Source organism: Helianthus annuus, chromosome 1, assembly GCF_002127325.2.
Source record: "Helianthus annuus cultivar XRQ/B chromosome 1, HanXRQr2.0-SUNRISE, whole genome shotgun sequence".
Classification (NCBI taxonomy): domain Eukaryota; kingdom Viridiplantae; phylum Streptophyta; class Magnoliopsida; order Asterales; family Asteraceae; genus Helianthus; species Helianthus annuus.
Window position 1 is genome coordinate 116,992,808 of NC_035433.2, and position 21,542 is coordinate 117,014,349.

The window sequence follows — 21,542 nt, forward strand, 5'->3', positions numbered from 1 at the left end:
CTTGTTGAGTAGATACAACCCCATAAGCACACATTTCACTAATCAGATGATAGAACCGTGTTGTCATATCATTTAGAGTTTCGTTTTCCAAAAATTGAAACGATTCAAACTCTTTCTTCAACAAATCATGACGAGACTTTCGAGTAGCTGCATTGCCTTCTCCTCTAGCAACTAAGGCATCCCACAATGTTTTCGTGGTCTTGCAGTAGGAGAACTGATGATAGATATCTTTGTTGAGTGCTTGTGTAAGTGTAGCAAAGGCCTTTTTCTCCAATTCATAAGCCTTCTTGTCATTTTCCAGCATGTTAGCATAACCTTCTGAAGTGGACGCAGTAACCTCCAGATTAGCATTGAATGCATTGATGAAACACGTCCAAAGATCGGTGCTTTGCCCTTGAACATACGTGTGAAAGCGGTTTTTCCATGATGGAAAGTCGTTCATATGGTTCAACTTCGGTGGCCGATTGTTGCTTCCTGTTTCGCTTTCACTAATCAAAAGATTTTGAATGCTTTGACTTTGATTGGATACCAATGCCCATTGACTTGGACTGATTGATGGCGATGGAAACATACTCTTCGCCCAAGCTGCAGCAGAAGTTAGTTCTTGACTAGATTGTGAGTCCAAACTCCAATCCCAAGGACTTGTACAACTCATTTTGGTGAAATACTAATTGAAGATCTACACAAACACAAACTGTTAAATTCAAACAGACAAGAATTGAAAGAATTGAAAGATACAACCTTGTTCGAAAGATCAAGATTTGTTCGAAGGATCAACAGTGTTCGAAAGATCACTGTTGAGTTTCGAGCAAAGACTTCGAAAGATTGACTTCGAAAGCTTGATCACACGAAGGATCCTTATCTTTCGAAAGATGATTTCGAAAGATTCCCCTTATCTTTCGAACACAGATCTCGAAAGATTCACAATGAAAGATCCTTATCTTTCGAACACAGATCTCGAAAGATTCACCAACACGAAGGATCCTTATCTTTCGAAGAGTAACAGTAGCTCGAACGATGTATCCTTCGAAAATATTCCTTGGCTCGAAAGATTGAACACAGGCTTCGAAAGATGTTCGAAGGATGGGTATCTGTCGAACCTCCTTGATCGAAAGATGATCTTTCGACTTCGAAGGATGTCTTTCGATGAGCTCTGACACACTGACACGAAGTTGACGGGTAGGTGAAAAAGGTGATGGGTTGGTGAAGCAACTTTCGGCAGAAGGGATGTCCTGACACAACTTTTCTACCAACTTTGAAAATATTACCCAAAATGGACAACCCTATCCAGAAACCGGTCACCGGAATTATGACCGGAATTTGGCCGGAAATCACCAAAAGCCTTAAAAACAAGTTTTTATGTTACCCAACCCAAACTTGAACACTCCCGAAAGGTTTAGAACGCGTTTTTCAGTTTAAAGATGCAGGAAAACCACCAAAAACGGGTGCTAAACCAAGTGTCCAAACACACCAAGAACTTGAACAAACCCGGTTTTAAACAAGGTAAAGAGCCACGGCTCTGATACCACTTGTAGGTCCCTCTCGGAGGATGACGAACCTAAACCTTGTTATACAAACCCACTAGCGAGTGCGGAATCCAAGCTAGCAAGCAAACCGAGATGAAACAAGTATAAACACAAACACACAAAGTTCACCGATTAACACCACTGTATTAATACGTATGAAAGGTTCCGGTTACAAGCACAAGGTTTACAAATCAGTTTTGCAAACTCTCTAGTGTGTGTGTGTGTTTCGGACAGAATGCTCTCAACTCTCTATGTGTGCATCTGTCTCTCTTATCTAAAATGAACACACTGCATGGGTATATATATACCCATCACTGGTTGTCTTGTTCGAAGGATCCGATAGATGGTCGAAGGATCATCTATCGATTACAAAGCCATCGAAGGATTCACAGGGACCTCGAAGGATGATCTTTCGAGGTCCATCAATCGAAGCATATCTTTCGAGGAGATCGAAGGATCTACATCATCCTTCGATCTCTTATCCTTCGAGACAGACAAACATATACAAACATCTTCTAACTGTTTGGCCAAGTCAAACTAGGAGGACAGTTGACTTGGTCAAACTTACATGACTAACAAGGACATCGTTTACATCGTGACCGAATACAGACAAAGTACAGACACAAGTGCACCAACAGGACGTATGTGTATATTATCGGGATCGGTTATTTAAAACTTGCTTGTATCACTATACAAGTGTGTGTTTGTGTATACACTGAGACATATACATACATATAAACACATAGATAAAGGTGCACACATTCTCACACAATATATACAATAATTAGAAAACAAAACTATAACAAACGTTTTTCTATTTTTTATTTATTTAAGTTTTTCAACCATTTTCCGACCACATATTTTTTTCTTTTATTGTTTTTTTGGTCGGAACTTACCTTCAAATTTCAAACCATATTTTTGGTCGGCTAAAATTTGTTTTTTCTTTTTGTTGGTATTCTGTCGGAAAATGGTCGGAATTTTCCCACCAAATTTGTTTTGTAGGAAATTTTGGTCAGAAATTGCCAAATTTCAATTTCTGGTAGTGTGAGTTATTTTTGTAACCTCCCTCCGGCGCGAGAATAAGTATGAGTTGTGAGAATAATTGTGTCGAGAAAGAGAGAGAGAGAGATATTGTATGTCTTTATTTATACTTTTTGGTAGCTTAGGGTTTCCCTATTCTCGGAGATTTATTTGTATGGGGATCTGCCCCCTTTTTAGAAGATCTGACAGATATATTATCTGCATGGAAATATTTCCACAATAACTCTTATATTTAGAATGCATTAATTGTGGTTTGACCGACCCAGAATGACCAAACCGGGTCATTCCTCTACAGTTACCATTCCAAGTTGACGGTTATCTGTCTATAAACGTGGCCGTTGGTGATCGCTCCGTACTCGGTTGGCAATATATAGCAAATATATTATTAGTCATTTTTATTTTTCACATCTATTATGAAGTTAATTTGACTTACAATTTGAAAGACACAACACACCTTTAAGCATATCTTATTCCAAATTTGATGATATGCATGATTGCATTCCTAATAAAGTCAAAGCATCTGATCGTGCACATGGACTGGAATATATGCACCTCAAATTCCTCAATGTTTGCCTTCTGCCTTGAACTATTAGGCTATAGGGTGTGGGGGTCATTATTGGGACATGATTTGCCACCTAGGAACATGAATGGAAGACTACACCATCCCCTTAATTGATCCACCATGGTTTGCATGGATTAAACCATGGCAACCATGGTCCTCCTTTCCATTTTTCAATAAATCATTTTCTTTTTTCTTTAGTCAAAGATAAATTAAAATAAATAAGGGGCTAGTGGTTTAGGTCATGACCACACCTTTAGGGTAGTGGTTTTGGATGGTTGATTAGAGATGAGTTACATGGCACTAACATGGAGGATCATGGTGGTCATGAGGGTCATGACCACACCCTATAGCCTTATTAGTCATGCATCCAAGTTGGCCTTTTGCACTAATTAGCATATGCTCTTCGTTCAAAGAAAAATAAAAAATTAAAAATATGCTCTTTCTATTAGCTCTATTCACTTAATTTTAGCTCTGATTATGCGTAACGTATGCAACTTCTGTGTAGATATATGCACGTCAATATGACTTTGACATTTTTTTGTGAACACTTTGGTAGTTGATTTATTACCGTAATATGGATTAAGTCAATATATATTCTGTATTCCTAATAGAGATAATAATAAGAGATGAGGTGGAAGAAACATAAAACAACACCTTTTCAGTTTTTATGCTTCTTGTCTTCCTCTGAAGTAAGTGGATAAACATATGATACTTTTGCTACATGCACATTGATACCTCATGATCCTCAATTTTTACCTTAAATATAAGCCATGCATGATAGTGGTGGTTTTGGTTTGCTTAATTTATCTGATGCAATACTCAGATTATTTGATTGAAGTTTTCTATAGATTTACAGAGCCCCTTGTTAACGTTACGCGACTCTGAACCTTTTTCAGTTGCTAAATGTCATTGGCCACGTTAAATTAGAAACAACCTGTTGGAGTGAAATCAGAAGTGTGGTAATGATAGTATTATTGTAAACGGGCCGTACAAAAAGCTCGCGGCTCGTAGCTTGTTCGGATTTAGCTCGGAAAAAGCTCGCTCGATATGGCTCGGTTTGAAAGTGAGCTGAGCCGGCTCGGCTCGGTTAGAAAGTGAGCCTAGCTCGGCTCGGCTCGGCTCGTGACGAGCCAAATTGGCTCGGTTTGGCTCGCTTGGTAGCTCGGCTCGGCTTAGCTCGAAGTATTTTACTTATAATATATTTAATTTTTTATATACATATAATATATTACAAAAAAGTGATTATGATTTACATGTATTTAGGCTTGTAGTTTGATATCTATAACATATTTAAAGGTTGATTAACGTGCTAATGAACAAATATTGTATTTACTTGAAATATAAAACTTATTTTGCGTTGTTGAACGTGATTTTGGCTTGTAATGTACAGTGGCGGACACAGAAACTTTTTTCATGGAGGACGGAAATTTTTAAGGGCGATGTGGTCTGTTGCTATATAGTAATTTTTGGTCCAATTTGGGTCGGATAAGGTCTGGTTGGGTCGGGTCAGATCGGGGGTAGAAATTCTCACCATTACTCTCATTTAAGTCAATAACTCAATAACATATCTCAATATCAGATCACCACATATTCACTCACACTTTAAGTATTTAACATGGATTTTACATAATCATATTCGTGATTGCACTCAGTTATAACTTATAATTATTTAAACATTTAATGTTCTAACACTACAAGAAATCTGGCTTTTAGCGACAAACCCTTTAGCGACGAAATTATGTCGTCGCGATAGACAACATGTAGCAACGAAAATTGGTGGCAACAAGTTTTTCACAAATTTTCATTTTCTGAACCCTATAGGGACTAAATTTCGTCGCTATAGGTTTGGCGGGATGGAGGGAAAATATCCCACTTTGGGGAAATATGTGTAGCGACTAATTTTCGTTTTGATAAAGAAAATCTTTGTCTTTTTCATTTTTATTAACCTAAATGGGGCAGAAAAGTGAGAAAAAGAAAAAAAAAACTATTTTTGCTAACCTATTGCGACTAAATATAGTTCCTATAGGTCCGGGCATTAATTTTTAATTTATTAAATAATAATACACCAAAAGGTACTGGTCCATATCTCATATCTGATTTGCAACTTCAGCCCTAAACCCACTCGTAATTCCCTTCCTCTCATACGGCGATTTACGGCAAGAGACCACAGCCTTCACTCGTCGCTTGTAAGCCCCATCCCTCTTTTTCGTCATTTACGTTCGTTTAGGGTGTAATTGTTCTCTCTATTTACAGATTTCCGACAAGAAACAGAACACAACCATGATTTGTTGTTCGTTTTGGGGCTATTAGGGTTCGTCCAGCAAGTCCAGTGAGTTCAATTGTAAGACGGCGACAACGGTGGCGGCCACGGTTCCTTTGGCCTCCAGTCTCTTCGTATCAGGCACATCTCTCTCTTTAGGCGTCAATTTCATTTTGTATGAGCTAATCTGCATCAGTTATTCGTTGTTTATATGTATTCTGTATCAGTCGTAGCAGTTTATTCGGCTTAAATAGTGCATGGTTTTACAAATATAAACGAATGAAACGCCTTATAAATTTGCATACTGTTGATTTATTACACAGATGAGCTTGCTATACGATTCTAGATACGAATGAATTGTTATGATTTGGAAATTGTGTTTCCCAATTTTTTTTTTATTTTTAGGTATTTTTCAGTGAGTTTAGTATGTAGATATGTTTTTTAGGAATTTGTATTTAATTTTTTAGGAACCGGAACTACCCACCGGAACCGGAACTACCCCTCACACTTTTTTTTGTATTTCCCTTGTAACTGTAAGCTGTTTATTAACCTCGTACGCTAAGATTTTGGTTTGGAGAGTTACAAGTTTATTGTTCATAAACTTTAACCGGGTGACGATGAATCCCAACATTTGACATTTGCTTGGTTTAAAAAAGCGAGCTTAAAGCCTGAGGCAATGAAGCGCTAGGGATGTCGCTTTTTTTGCTCTGAGGCGACAAATCATGTGAAGCGTTTTGAAGCGCGCTTTAAGCCCGAAGCGACGCTTCAGCCCAATCAGGTCAGAAGTTTATAGCTTTATTATATGTCACATATTCTCTTGCTTTTATTTAAGATACATACACCTTTACTGCATGAGAGTCATATAAGATGGCATCCATTTCATTTGTCTACTGTAGGCTCTAAAAATGATTTTCAGCCATACGTTTTTTGCTGGTTATGCAATCTTCGAGTTGAATGACTAGTATCTTATCGGTTAATGACAGATGCAGCGTCTAATAGAACTCTAAGTATGTTTGGAACGATATCTTTCCAATAAAGGTTAGTAGAATGCCGCCCCCATTCATTGTCGTTCTCGTATGTTACATTTTGAACAACACAGGTTAGTAATTCCTCAATTAGTGCATTTTTTTCCATTTACTTGTACATGTGTTCATTTTCTATCGGCTATTAATGAAATAATTTCACCTTTGTACTCATCTATGAGACCTTAGTTGTTTCGTCGAATAATTAGAAATTTGAAAATGGTATTCAAGTATAAGGTACCTGTACCCGAACCCTACCCGGAATCGGTTACACCGGGTATGGTTTTTCAGGCCAATAAGAAATGCTAACCAGCGTTTAATGCTTACTGGGACTTTTTTTGCAGAATGATCTGCATGTATGCTTCATTTTTAGAGTTTTTTCTTAATGGGCGGGTTGGGTAATGGGTAATAGTCATTTTAAGGATGTGTTGCAATGGGCGGGTCGAGTTTGACCAACAGACCCTAGATGTTGTTAAATTGTTTGACCCATCTGTCTTGTTCTTGTAGCTATTTGATTCTCAAGTTTCATAAGTACATGAGTTGAAATTTTCACCTTTATGTAAAAATATTGCACATTCGGAGTTGCTTTTATCTAACATAAGAATTCGAAAAACCAATACAAAATCGTTGAAAATTTTTACAAAAAAAAGCTATTAAATTTCAGTATAATTAATTAAAAAAATCATTTAAATGATATCTGAACACAAAATGGCAGATAACAATAGTTCATTTATCAGGGCCAATTGCTAAAGCAAATGACCATTTTAGCCCTTTGCTACTGAAAAAGAATATATAAATATTTGATATGTATATATTTTTTTTTATATTTATGAATTTACAACTTTCTTATCTCAAACTCTATTATAAATTACATACTGATCATGTAAGATTTTTAAGTTCAATACATGTACAAGTTGTTCAAACGTCCAACATATGACTAGTAAATGCAAAACTATAGATAATATAAATCAAAATCACAAAAACTCGATGCACGTTACAAAACTATAGATCTAATAATTCTACTGATAAATTTTGAAATCTAAACTAAATTTACCCTTTTAAAATGAATTCTTATACACAATTAGCAACTTATATAATGTCCATGACTTAACAGGGAAAGTAACACCACCTTTAAGTGTTTTCGCCATCAAGTCTATAAGTCTAAATATCAAACACGTACCCAAGTAATATATTGAAATTATTACAAGGGTAGAAGAACATCATTGTTGAACAAGGACCAGCCTTTTGAACTGGGTTTTTGAGATGCGCTTTCATTACCTGCTGGTTTACTATCCAATGTTAGATCTATTTGGTCACATTTCTGATTACTTTGATTAATAGTTGTTGGTTGTCTTCTGGTCTTGTGTTTATGTTCGCATGATAGAAGAGTTGCTTGGCAAAGGAATGTGAAGATGGAGGTTGCTGATAGCCTGATACTACTTGGAAGCTAGATGAAGCTGGATTTTTGAAGACAGTAGATCTGTTTTTGTGTAGTGTATAACTGTAGATTTTGCTTTTGTATTGTTTTATACTTTTATGTATGGTTTAAGGCTTAGAGTTCATGTTTTGCACAAATGGAACATAAATGTTATCGAGTTTTGAACACAGTAATTATTTTGACCGCCTGCACGCCGGGAAGCGCGCCCGCGGTTTAAATCCTAGTTAATATTAGAATTGAACATAGTTTGCTTTATAATCTTTAGTTTATTTTGGATTTTACAGTTTTTTTATTTGGGAAACCTGGAAAATAATTAAAAAAAAAAAAAAAATATGAATTTTCTTTTCACCGAGCAATAGGAACGACCCTATTGCGATTAAATGTCGTCGCCATAGCCTATCGCGACGAAATTTAGTCGCGAAAAGCCTATTTTGATTCGTCGCGAAGAGTCTTTTTTCTTGTAGTGTAACTTCTAATCCATATTAACCGCTCAATAATAAACAAATACACCATACATTTATAAAAAAAACATTGTCATTGGAATTTATAAATACACGTATAAAAAAAACTATCTATAGCAGTTCAATGCGAGTTTCATCTTTTAAAAATAGTTGTTAGACTAATAATTTATAAAGAAATCACAAACAAGCAATCAAAAATCAAACTATACCTAAAACTGAAATTTCACCTAAACTTTAAAGTAACTATATAAGCTAAATAAACTTACAAAGTACATATATATAAATTTAAAACTTGAATCATTTATTAAAATACTTGTATAGGTGTAATTTTTTTTTTTTTTTTGCTTTGAAGTAATCATTTATTAAAATACTTGTATAGGTGTTTTTTTTGCTTTGAAATATTTTGCATGGTTTGCTTGATAGTTAATATCTATATATACTTAAAAATTTAGTTATATCAACTTTTTTACAACCTTCATTATGAGCCTCTTAAATACATTTGTGTCTTTCAATTAAAAATTTAGTTATATCAATTTTTTTACAACCTTCATTATGAGCCTCTTAAATACATTTGTGTCTTTCAAGTTGTATATGCATTAGTTCTTCAATCTTCATAGATTTTTAATATTTTTTAATGTTTTATAATTACATTTATATTATTTCAACAGGTTTCAAGTGAAAAATAAGCAATTTTCCGCAATTTTACGACCATTACTTCATTTAGAGTTGTTGGTACTCTTATTTCGTTTGCCATCATATGGTTCGGTATATTAAATGCTTACAATTAAACATCTCGGTGGTCTTATACTTTTTTAGGATGTGTTGATTTTATTTATGTTTATTAGACTTTAACTTGATTATTATTTTTTTATTTCAGGGGCAACGCGCCTGTTTCCTTTATTGGATATTGGTTACCTTGAGCATAAGGACTATCTCGGTATTTATTCTTTTTCCTCATTTTTCTAGAATTTTCATGAATTTTTTATTTTATGACGTGAATGTGATATATACCCAGTATAAACTTAAAATATCATATATACCCCTTTTAAATGAACTTTTAGTTTATGACGGTTTTACCCTTTTCAAACACATTACCTTTTTTAACCTTAATTTAATTTTTGCGGATATATTTGTTGCTTCGATCATAGCTTAGTCTGAGAACTCTTCTTAATTAAAAAGAAAATTTCAATCAGAATATCATATGCAAATTTGATTAATTTGTTCTTTTTTAAATTGTTAGTTACGGGGAAAAATAGGTAATGGTTTTTTAAGGTTCATTAATGATACTATATTTAGTTTAGCCACACAACTCTAAAATATGTATTTAAATCAAATTAAAAGAATTAAACTTTTTATAAATCATGTGGTGTCCAAAGCCATATAAATGAACCATCGCATTCATCTATATACTATTAAGAGAACTAGGATTTCTATTCTTTTGGTAATTTTTCATTGTGTACACATCTTCAAGCAACATGTACAAGTGAACCAAGCTATTTTAGAGGGGGTAACCTTGCCTATTCTTCAAAAATTTAAGACACTTTAGGGGTATTTTAGTGATTTTGACACATATGTAACCTATAATTAAGATGGTATGTGAATAGTCTAAATTAGTTGTTATTGTAAACAAATTTGTGCATTGTAATTGATTAAATTTATGCATTGTAATTGTAACCTATAATTGTTTTAACTAAATTTATTCATTTCATTCCCTGCCCCAAAGAAACTTAATCGACATAACCCCCTTCTTTTAATTATCTGGTCATATTCAATTAGGACATGCTCTTCATTTCTTTCTTTAATAGCCAGGGATTGAATGTGAATTAAATGGTGGGAGCAAAGTGAAAATGCAGTGTCTTTTCCTTCCCTTTTGAATGGGTTTTGCTTTTAAAAACACAAGGAATGGAAGGACTGTACATTCTTCCATTTCTCATTATCTCTCTCTATCGAATCCAATTCCACCGCTGTCATCACTGCCGACGACTCTCATGGTGGCAAAGAAATCAAGCATTGAAGAAGAGAAATCGAGACCAGAGAGAGTTTAACGGAGGGAAGAAGCGACACTGAAGAGCTACCCAGGGCTTCGATGGCCATTATTAATAAATTTCAATGGCTTTGATTTTAGTCTGTTTCTTTCTTCTTGAATTGCAACCATAGGAAGACAAATCGCAGGAGAAAAACAGTTCGATGTAAGTCTCTTTTTTTATTGCTTGGATTCATTTTGTTTTTACAGAATAATCCCATAATTGATCAACTCTGAATGTTCAAGATGAAATTCTATGTGAAAGGAGATAAAACACATTCTTTTATAAAAATTATATCTATACATGTTCTTCAGTTTCCCTTTTTTGCCACATGTCATTTGGTGGTAGCATATCAGGACTACTCTAAGTTGTGATTTTCTTGTGATATAGTGTGGGCAAGGAAGTACCAATGATGAGCTAAGGCCTACATGTGTATCGTCGATGCTGGGCATCCGCATAGATGGCGTTGATGCTGGTCTTTGGCATACAATTTGCATATCAAGCGATGGTGTTGTGTCTGCCTTCGGTGGGAATCACTTTGGACAATTGGGTACTGGAACCGATCATATTGAGGTCCTTAATTCACTCGCGTTTTCTTCTTATTATTATTCTTAATCATCTGCACCAAAAGCCCGATCCGTTGCTCGAACGCTCTCTACGTAATTGTTTACTCACTTGACTTCTTATTTTATGATTCACATGTTTTTTGTTTGTTTACTTTTGGTTAATTTGCAAGGAAATATATTATTCAGGTTTGTATGAGTTTATATTTGTATATGTTTGAATTTGACATACAATTTACATGAAACAACTGGTTATTGGTTACAATTTCAATAGAATTATACCTAAATTAGGAAAACTGTGATTAATTTGTAAATAAGATCATCTGATTTGGTATCATTGTTCATGGAAGTGGAGTATATGAGCCTTATGATGCTTGTATTCATGAATTTGATGAACTGATATCTAATTTAGGATACGTGTTATCAATTTGTACTGTAAGTTTATCTTTAAATTGTTCATGGTTTATTGTCTAGATGAGTGCATGCTTGGATTTGAAATATACAAGTTCTGATGGAAACAATTATAAACAAATGTTTGATCATAGGATGTGTTTGGTTCAAATGGCTGGGAATGGGATAAAAGTGACAGTTGCTGGTGGTATTAAGGAGACGAGTTTTAAATGTTATATAAAAACCCATGAGATAAGGGCTTTATCCCCTCCCCCTTTTATGGGCTTATCGTTCATTCGTATGTATTGTTATTATTAAACTTTTCTTTTTGCATTATATTTGGATTTTTGTTTTACCATTCTGTTAGAGGTGATGAAAATAAGATTTTGACTAAAGATGAACTATATATGGAGTAAGTTTGTCTAGACCTATTGATATAATGGTTGTTTTAGCAAATTGGTATTGCAAATAAATAATGTGAAATCCACCACGCCACGTTCGTTAGAAAACATAAGTCCATGCCGCAACGCGCGGGTATTCCCACTATAATTAATAGTGTACAAGTGGTAGGTATTTCTTAATAAATTGTTCTCTTTTATAAAGTCTAACATTATATAAAAACCAATTCAAGAAACTCTAACTACAAGCTAGGATACCAAAAGTCGCTTTAAAATTAATTAAATTGCATTGTTTTATTGTGCCTCTTTGAATATCCCTGTCATTTAATATCATTCATTAGGATATGATTAATTACTAGACAGTTGAACGGTCTTTGGTTATGCTCTAAGATTGCCGGCTTTGTTATATTTGTAGGTTCATAGTTTCCTTTCCTCCTTTTTGCCATGGCCAGCCCCCTTAGTTTGGAAACGTCCGACGGTGGTACAAGCAGTCATATGTTCCTTAGTGAACTCCGTGAAGGGAGCACCGGACCTATCATGATAATGGTTTGTAGAAAATGGGACGTGACAAGTGTTAACGACAGGTAATGAGCACCGACTATATTGTCACTGACATAAAGGTAGTTCTTTACACTCCAGCTTGATTCGTGTATGTATTATGATCATGGCCATTTTGAATCCTTCAACTGCAAGAATGTCCTGCTAGATGGGGATGGTTGTAAGCCCTTTGGTTCTTCCACACCTCCATCGATCCCCGCTAAAGACAAAGGGGTGATACCCATACCGACACCAGTTAAGCGCGTTGAAGTGATCGTAAGGTATATATCGGCTTACACTTTATTCGTGCCCTGTTTAATAAACCATTTTATTTAAAGATGTGCTATTTACCTTTCTACTTGATCTGAAATGTTATTTACATACATGGTATATGTTTACTCTATTTTAAAATTAGGAGGCTACAACAGTCGGAAACTTGAGTTCGTAAATATAAAAGTGCATTGTTCTACATTAAAAAAAATAGGAATAAAAAAACTTGGTAACGCATCACTTCGAATGTGTAAAGACATATAAGGGGAGAAGTTGGCTTTTGAAAAAAATAAACTTGGTGTCGTTATAAATGGAAAGGCAACAAAAAAACTTTCAACTATAATTAATTGATTTCCATAAACAATGTAATTGTGCATATTTATTTTTGGATAACCGTCTACATAAATGTTTCGTGCTTTTCCTTCCCAGGCCTGCTTATGCAGATTCGAATTCAGAAGAAACAGTTGACAATGACCCACATGAAAGGTATACCGTCTGCACTTAGTATTAGTAATGAAAACCCGTACTACTTTTCGATGCATATATACGTCAACATAGTATACCATTTTTAATAGTTTTCTTTTCGTTATTTCACTGCAGTCAGTTGGCTGGTGATGGGATTGAGGATGACGGTGGTATGCGTTAGCTAAAGTTTGGTCTATCTGTTATCCAATAAGATAGGAAGGCGTGCGAGAGTTTATGCGTTTTTCCTTTTTCTGTTTCATGTTTTTTTTCCTTGGAAGACATCTTTTTTCACTTCTTCTTTTTGGCCGGCAAGTTTTTCCAAGGAAACAACTTATGATCCATAGTTTAATAAAGTTTAAGCACGCCCCTTTGTAGGCATATTTTCTTACATGTTATGCACCGGCCGTGTCAGACGTCTTACCACGAACAAACAATAGCTATTATGCATGCCGTGCATCGCACGGGCTTTCTCCCTAGTTAATAAAAAAATAAGTTTGTACAGTTGTAGTACATATTCAATGCTTTGCACCGCACTTTAACTAATACAAGCTGATTTTCTTTAACCAATGCATATAGAATAAAATATTGATTTTAAAATATCATCTTCTCCCCCATTTCTTTATCTTCTCCGATGGTCTCTGCAAAAATCAATAAAAATTCGGATGACCCATTTCTTTTCTTTTGCTTCATATCTTCTTCGTCATGGGGTCAATATTTTCAAGGGGTGTGGATGAAAATTTCCAAGGGGTGCGGTCAGGATTTCCGGCGTAAAATAACACTAAATATTTTTTTTCAAGGGGTGCGCCCGCCCACCCATAGCTTGGGGTGCGTCCGCCCCTGGTAATGTATTAGGTTAAACATATTTTGAATATGTTCTTTTGAAATATTGAATAATATTTTAGAATGCTGAATTTTGAGATTTATTTATTAATTTTTGTTTTTAAAATCGAGCCAAAACAAGCCGAGCCGAGCCGAGCCAACTCGGTTTAAAATCAAGCCGAGCCTGAACTTAGATTTTCAGATCGGTTTCAAATCCGAGCCGAGCCGAGCCAGCTCGGTTTATAATCGAGCCGAGCCCGAGCTTGCCCTAGCTCGGCTCGGCTCGGCTCATGAACAACCCTAATTGTAGAGTGTATGATATAAGGGATCGGGTAATGCGCGATGGATTAAAGTTAGGATAATAAGGTTATTATTCCCTGGTGATGATCAATAATAATAATCATCATATATATACATACTTCAATTGGTTATTTGGTGCCAAAGTCTAACGGACACAACTATAGAGTCACACCATTTCGATCTTATCTACCTACCATACATAAGTGTACTATGATGTCACATACATTAATTACATAAATAATAGTGATAACTAAGTCATAAGTTTATAATCATCTAACACAACCATCAATAAAAATTCACTTTCACTTATTACTAAATGTACATATTTTCTTTATGTCCTCTATCTTGGAATTAGGGGATGCAAAACACAGGTTTTTAACAAAGATTTGCAGTGAAAAAACTTTTTGATACACACACAAAATGTTGCATATATATTCTGACTCTATATTACATTGATACAAATGACCTATTTATAGGCTACCCAACCTAACTGACATAATCGTTGCCAAACTTAGTTACTTAACTACCAACCGGTAACTACGCCATAACTAACTTTAACCGATATAACTTCCTTATATATGTTGCAGGTAATCAACTAACTTCCTATTGACCCATTTGGTTCCTTGACCCATACTAATATAGACATATACATACATACACTGTAGGAACCGTTCGCGTAATTTAAATAAAATAAAACAAATTTATATTCACTGATTACAATACAAAATAAGAAAGCTAAAAATACAATACAGATTACAACTGAAATAAACCAAAGTACAAGAATGGAGTAGAAGCAGAGTGGCTGAGTCACGTGTTAAACACGCTTCCCTTAAAACAAATTCCGAGTCTCCCAAGAGTACTCGGTTTGTTTCCCAGGGTACAACAGCCAGAGCAGTAGAACTGCTGGAGTTCGCCTACAACCCAAAGGTTACCTTGAAAGCTGCAAGAAATGGTTCAGAAAATTTCTAGAGAGAAAGTTGTGATTGCTGTTGTGTAACTGGGTGTTCGTCATGTACTCTACAGCAAGGTATGGAGTTGTATTTATACAGCTCCCGGTTTGAAACAACCAAAAACGAATTAAATGAGAGGTTTAAATTGCATTAAACGTCTTCAATGCAATTTAATACGTCATTTAATTCTCAGTCAAAGCCTATTAACTCGTCAGTTACGAAGCTGGACTGAAACTGCACTGTCATTCAATGCTGGAAGCTGGACTGAAACTGCACTGTCATTCAATGCAATTTAATACGTCATTTAATTCTCAGTCAAACCCTCATATTCCCATTTACCACGGGCTTTAGTCCCATTCCTCTTGACGACGTTTCTACTAACTCTCTGCTTAAGCCTTTTGTAAACGGGTCCGCAATGTTATCCGTTGATCTCACATAATCAATTGTGATAACACCCGTTGAGAGTAGTTGTCGTATCGTGTTATGTCTACGTCGCATATGCCTTGATCTGCCATTGTACATCAAGCTTTGAGCTCTACCAATCGCTGATTGATTATCACAATGTACACATATGGCTGGCAAAGGCTTTGGCCATCTTGGAATAGATTCCACGAATTGACGTAGCCATTCCGCCTCCTCGCTTGACTTATCCAAGGCGATAAATTCGGATTCCATTGTGGATCTTGCTATTACCGTTTTCTTAGAAGACTTCCAAGCAATAGCAGCTCCTCCAAGTGTAAACACGTAACCTCTTGTTGATTTGGAATCTTTATTATCCGATATCCAGTTTGCATCAGTGTATCCTTCGATCACTGCTGGTTGTCGGGTATAATACAATCCATAATCTCTTGTGTATCTTATGTATCTAAGCACCCTCGTGATAGCCTTCCAATGATTCGCGCACGGATTACTGGTGTATCTACTTAGCCTACTCACCGCGTAAGCCAAGTCGGGTCTAGTACATGTCATTAGATACATTAGACTGCCAATAATTCTTGAATACTCTAACTGAGCAACTCCATCTCCTTTATTCTTTTTGAGATGTTGGGAGGTATCAACTGGAGTTCAAGCTACACTCGTATCTCCCGAGTTGAATTTTTCAAGAATTTTATCCACATAGTGAGATTGACTTAACACAAGACCATCTTGGGTTCTTATGATCTTTACTCCAAGAATCACATCCGCTAAACCCATGTCTTTCATGTCAAATCTCGCTTTCAACATGCTTTTAGTAGCTTTGATAATTTTATCATTACTCCCAATGATAAGCATATCGTCTACATAAAGGCATAAGATTACATAACCTTCATTTGTGTCTTTGAAATAAGCACATTTGTCGCACTCATTTATTTTGAAACCATTGTCAACCATGACATGATCAAACTTTTGCTGCCATTGTTTTGGTGCTTGCTTCAAGCCATACAAAGACTTAACGAGTTTACATAGTTTACCCTCTTGACCTGGGGCGGAGAAACCTTCAGGTTGCTCCATGTAAATCTCTTCTTCTAAATCGCCATTTAGAAATGCGGTTTTAACGTCCATTTGGTGAACTTCCAAATTTCTTAAAGCCGCTATAGCAAGAACCAATCGAATCGAGGTTATGCGCGTCACAGGCGAGTAGGTATCAAAGTAATCTAGACCTTCCTTTTGTCTAATTCCTTTAATCACCAACCTAGCCTTGTACTTATCAATACTTCCATCAGTTTTCATCTTCCTTTTGAATATCCAACAATATCCAAGTGGTTTGCAACCAGGTGGAAGATCTACTAACTCCCAAGTATGATTTTGCAATCTAGAATCTATTTCATTTCTTATTGCTTCTTTCCATTGAGGTCCTTCTGAAGAGGAAACCACTTCGCGATATGTATTGGGCTCGCCCTCAACCATATAGCTAACGAAGTTTGGACCGAAGGATTTTTCTACCCTTGGCCTTTTACTTCGCCTACGATCACTTTCTTCAACCTCAGGTCGTTCATGTGTCTTATCATGAACTACCTCATCAACTGGTGTAGATGAACTTTCACCTACTTCAAAATTAGGTGTTGATGACGTTGCATGTTTTTGTCTTCTCAAAGGAAACACATTTTCAAAGTAAGACACAACGTTAGGATTCACCTCCATGATAGTGTTTGCGTGTACATCAGGATTCTTTCTTGGACTCATGTACAAGAAAGCGATGTGCACTACATTGATGTGCATACCCAATGAATATGCAATCAACAGTTTTGGGTCCTATCCTAAGAGCCTTAGGAGGTGGTACAATCACCTTTGCTAGGCACCCCCACACTTTCAAGTATTTGTATGAAGGTTTCTTCCTTTTCCATAACTCATATGAAGTTTCGTCTCTCTTTTTGAGTGGTATCTTGTTCAAAAGATAATTAGCCGAGAGAATGGCTTCCCCCCACATTTCCTGGCTCACCCCAGAACTTATCAACATGGCGTTCATCATTTCTTTCAATGTGCGGTTCTTTCTTTCGACATGCTAAAAAATTAAAATTTTAAAGTTTAGTAAAAAAATCTGATTTACGCAAAAACCAGAAGTAAGCTATTAAATTTTAATTTTACCACAAATTTACTGTTTAGGCTTCTAAGTCCAACTTTGAAGACCAGAAACAGAAAATTCTTAATATTTAAAACTTACTGACTGGCTTCTAAGTCCAACTTTGAAGACCAAGGCAGAAAGTTTATTAGCAATTTAGGACAAAAACTGAGATGTAACCAATTGTTTTCAACCAAAGTCGCCCCTTTGAAGAAGAAAACAACAAAACAAATCTGTTTTTAAAACACAAACTGAGTGAAAACAAAACTGGTTTGAATCACAAACAGAATGGTTTTGGTTACACGAACGGTTTTAAAAATTTGTTTTAAGATTGTAGGAACCGTTCGCGTAATTTAAATAGAATAAAACAAATTTATATTCACTGATTACAATACAAAATAAGAAATCTAAAAATACAATACAGATTACTACTGAAATAAACCAAAGTACAAGAATGGAGTAGAAGCAGAGTGGCTGAGTCACATGTTAAATACGCTTCCCTTAAAACAAATTCCGAGTCTCCCAAGAGTACTCGTTTTGTTTACCAGGGTACAACAGCCGGAGCAGTAGAACTGCCGGAGTTCGCCTACAACCCGAAGGTTACCTTGAAAGCTGCAAGAAATGGATCAGAAAATTCTAGAGAGAAAGTTGTGATTGCTGTTGTGTAACTGGGTGTTCGTCATGTACTCTACAGCAAGGTATGGAGCTGTATTTATACAGCTCCCGGTTTGAAACAGCCAAAAACGAATTAAATGAGAGGTTTAAATTGCATTAAACGTCTTCAGTGCAATTTAATACGTCATTTAATTCTCAGTCAAAGCCTATTAACTCGTCAGTTACGAAGCTGGACCGAAACTGCACTGTCATTCAATGCTGGAAGCTTCTGCGTGCGCGTGCACGCGCAAGTCACCCTGGTGCGCGCGCGCCCAGGTCTGCATGCCCATGCGCGGTGCGTCCTCTTGGCTCACTGCCATGCGCGCGTGCGCCACGGCACCTGTGAACCCTTGTGCTCCACCACACGCACGCGGTCAAAAATACAAAGGCGGCTCTCAAGCGTGCGAAGTGCAAAGTGCGCCATCAAAGCGCCACATTGCGCCTCATCGCCCACGCCACGCACGCGCGAGCGAAAGTTAGGGTGCTCCGCACCCTTCGCGAGGACACTAGTGTGTGCTTCCATGAAACAATAAGGATGGAGAGTTCCACCTTAAATACCCATTTAAGTTCCATCTCTCCTCTGATGTGGGACAAGGTGCTACTTTCCCTTTTGTTTCAGCATTCAATGTTTCAAACACCCAACTTTGAGCATCGATATCTCATTCATCTTAGCTCGGTTTTGGACGTGGTTTAGTTCGTTGCGAAGCTCTTCCAACATAGAACACAAACCCACAAATAAATACATAAAACCCGCTCATTTTATTACATTTATTTCTAGTCCAAAATAGGAAAAAATCATTTTCCTATATTTGTGAAAAATGCTATTTTCACTTATTTTTCCAACATACACACATTATATACAAGTACTAATAATGCTTATAGACTGAGTTTAAGTTTACTACTCCACTGCTTAAACTTCATCATGTTCTTCACTGCAGTCTCCACGACTTCAAGTTTCTTCTGCTTCACAACTTTATCTTCGCTTGGGTCCACAATCTGGTGGCCAATCACAAACATCTTCTGGCTTGTTTTTCATCTATGCATACATCTTCATTCCTGAAAACATTGCACCTGCACTCGATCTCTGCACCTTTCCAGACTGATTTTCAGACTCTAAAAACACATATTCGGGACTAAAATATCATGGCAGTTGAGATTATTTTTCAGTCCCTAAAAAGAACATATTAAGAACTAAAATGGCGGCATATGACTTACATAAAATTGAACTTTGAGGTAAAATGATATAATATGATAAGTTAAGTTGGACCATTTGACACATGCACATGGATTGGAAATTGTTTACCTTGAGGTCCTTCTCAATATTCGCCGCCCTCTAGTTTGAACTAAAACACATGCATACAAATACAAGTGCACCATCTAGTAATCTTAACTAATCAATCTAATGCTTTGATTAGATTTTCGCTCTATATGGGGAAACAAATAATTAATGAAGAAAGATAAAAAGCTACGTGCATGGATGCCTAGGTGGTTAATACGTAAAAGAAGAGTAAATAAAAAGAAATGAGAAGAACAAGGATTAAAGTAGACATATGCGGTAGTATACTATAATATCGCAGTTAATATACGCACACCTAAAAATTGTTTCAACCTACAAACACATGTTTCAAGATCCTTTTAGAACACAAAATCACGAAGAAATGATCTAACATGAGCAAGAAGATCATGTCAGTAAGACAAGGATCAACCTGCCTCGTAAATAAAACAAGGCACTACATTCCAACACCATGAGGTGTGAGGAGGCAAGTCATCCTTGGCTACCAAACAAGACTCTTCTCTTCATGTAAGAACCTCTCTTCTTATTGTCTTACTGATTTCACCTGCATTAGCTGTCTGAGAAACCAGCTATTTATAGAAATCCTTGATCATTGGTTCTTGCAATTTCCTACTGTCATCTTCCTTTTCTTATCATCTTTCCAAGTTACCATGATATATGCCACGTTTGCAAGAATATGTGGAGTTGCTAGATTAAAAGAATCGGATTCTATACGTCTATATGTATACACCGGAACAAAACATGGAGTAAAGGAATAGCATTCTTCAACGAGTGGCCACAATCTTGAACAGGAGTTGACTTCAACCAATTGATGCCTCCTTGAAAGATTAGCTGAGATATAGCAGGGTTCCATTTGGCTACTCAATCCACAAAAGTTTTGCTGTACACTACGTCAAAATTGCTCTTTAGCCACACTTTTTCAAAAATAGGCCTGCCATAGTTTTGATTATATGTGTGGCTAAAGGTCATTTGTAATATTTTAAAACACTTTTAGCCACACATTTTATTATTAGTGTGACCATTGTATAACAACTTAAAACATTTAGCCACACATTTGATTATTAATATGACCATTGCATAACAAATCAAAACTTTTAGCCACACTTTCAGAATAAACTATAAACTGTGACATATACTAGCCACAACTAGAAAAGTGTGGCCAAATGTAACCTATTGCCACTTTTTTTGTTTGATTTCTTGATTCATGTGACGTAAACACATCTCTTCGAAATCTTTAGTCACATTCAATCACTAGCCATAGTAGAAAAGTATAGCCATTTGTAACTATATGACACAATTGATTTTCAATATTGTGGCTAAAAGATAATACACATAATCACTTATAAATTTGTGTGACTAAATGTGACCAACTGCCATAATATTTAAAATAAAACGTGTTTGTGTGGCTACACTTGGTAAATGGTCACAGTAAGACTTATGTGTGACCAATCATGGGGCGCTTTCCCCCCCAAAAAAAAACCCTCGTTCATTTTTGTTTTCCCTCCTTCCCTTCATCTTCATTTTGGTTTTCCCTCCTTTCAAACCCTAAAACAGCTGAAGTCCCTCATTCTATTCATTTTCGTTTCCCAAAAATCCTTCAATATTTCGACCCCCCTCCCAAAATCTGGTGACCGAGTGGTATCTACTTCTCTCTCTCACACTAGGTGAAATCAATTGAGAATTGTTAGGTTAGAGTGTTGTAATTTGTAGGGGTTTTTTTTTTGTTTGTTAATTTGTTCGTAGGGAGCTAGGGTTAGGGCGCTCTACAAATTTGAGTTTAAGATGTTCATCTTCATTTTCGTTTTCCCTCCTCTCAAAGTGTTTATGGTGAATCAAGTTCTGCAAATCATATTCATGATGAAGTTAAATTTCCGCTGCCAACAGATCCCTCAGTAAAGTAAACTCGGTTGGCAATATGTCGCAAATAATATTATTAGCCATTTTGATTTTTCACATCCATTATGTAGTTAATTTGACTTTTAATTTAAAATATGCCGCACACACCTTTAAACATATCTTATTCCAAGCA

General features: G+C 36.1%; 1 long non-coding RNA gene across 3 annotated transcripts; it reads left to right on the forward strand.

Annotated features, from left to right (window-relative positions):
- Positions 1-5,206: 5,206 nt before the first annotated feature.
- On the forward strand, positions 5,207-8,022 carry LOC110873050. 3 transcript variants are annotated; one of them, XR_002554893.2, is made up of 3 exons: positions 5,214-5,315; positions 5,383-6,167; positions 6,286-8,022. It is a non-coding gene; the product is annotated as an uncharacterized LOC110873050 (long non-coding RNA). The 3 variants fall into 3 exon arrangements; XR_002554896.2 differs by having other exon boundaries at positions 6,373-8,022; XR_002554892.2 differs by having other exon boundaries at positions 5,207-5,315; positions 5,383-8,022.
- Positions 8,023-21,542: the final 13,520 nt, after the last annotated feature.